This window comes from Schistocerca piceifrons, chromosome 2, assembly GCF_021461385.2.
Source record: "Schistocerca piceifrons isolate TAMUIC-IGC-003096 chromosome 2, iqSchPice1.1, whole genome shotgun sequence".
Lineage (NCBI taxonomy): Eukaryota > Metazoa > Arthropoda > Insecta > Orthoptera > Acrididae > Schistocerca > Schistocerca piceifrons.
In genome coordinates, this window is record NC_060139.1 from 182,314,552 (window position 1) to 182,315,700 (window position 1,149).

Sequence of the window (1,149 nt, forward strand, 5' to 3'; positions counted from 1 at the left end):
CTGAAATAAATTTAATAAACTCTGTGCAAAATAAATGTAGCACTCTGACAATTCACTTTCTCCATCAGCAAACAAAGACCAAAGAAGCTTACTGCACTCATTCTCACCCTCTCGGCAGAAATATATTTTGGTCATTTTCCAAACAAACAAAAGACTTTCCACAGCTGGTAATAAAGTTGCCCACCTAACTAGAATATGGTGAAGCCCAGCATGATAATCTTGATTACCAAAAGCAAAGGAATATTTAAGCAACTCCTCTGTTTCAGCACTGATAGAAAATGCACAAAAAAAACTTTACCACAAGATTTTCAATACTGAAAGATAATTTCGTGCAGTGTTGAGCTGCATTATGCAAGACATGGAAATTGCCGTTAGTTTCAGGATATTGAGGTTCAGATTTTGTAACTTCTGAAACACCAAGCAGATGTGACCATAATCAAAAAATAAATTAATGATTTCAATGGAATTCTAAAACTACTGAAGCACTCATACTTCGATACTGAATACTGAACAAGGGGCTGAAATATTGCACACAACAGTAAAAAACCGAACATTTGGCAACCCAGATTTTGCAGTGGTGAGAGGAAGGAAATAAATGAGAAATCTGGCGACCATGACAGGACAAAACTGGAAATCTTTGGACACTAATGAAGGCTGAAAATCAGTCATGCATTGATGCGTCGCCATCAATAGTGCTTCTGTAATGCAATTGACATTGATCCAATACAGCGATTTCCTATTCTCCGGTTTTAGTCTTCTAGTGATGATAGAGTGGGCTGAAAACGACATTATGTAATATGAAATGATAATTAAATCAGAACCCTAAGCTGTCGACAGGCGTTGATATACATCAATGGGGACAGTTGAAAATGTGTGCCCCGACCGAGACTCGAACCCGGGATCTCCTGCTTACATGGCAGACGCTCTATCCATCTGAGCCACCGAGGGCACAGAGGATAGTGCGACTGCAGGGATTTATCCCTTGCATGCTCCCTGTGAGACCCACATTCCCAACTTAACGTCCACACACTACATTCGTAGTGCCCCTGCCCATTACCCTCATTACTCGCGGCAGACAATATTAGCGAGTCCTGTAAGAGTTCGGGCAATGCGTGTGTATCCAGCACAGAAGAAGAAGGTCAATGGTCG

At 41.0% G+C, this 1,149-nt stretch overlaps 1 non-coding gene across 1 annotated transcript; it reads right to left on the reverse strand.

The window, feature by feature from the left end:
• Positions 1-874: 874 nt before the first annotated feature.
• Trnat-ugu lies at positions 875-949 on the reverse strand. The gene has a single exon. It is a non-coding gene; the product is annotated as a tRNA-Thr (tRNA).
• Positions 950-1,149: the final 200 nt, after the last annotated feature.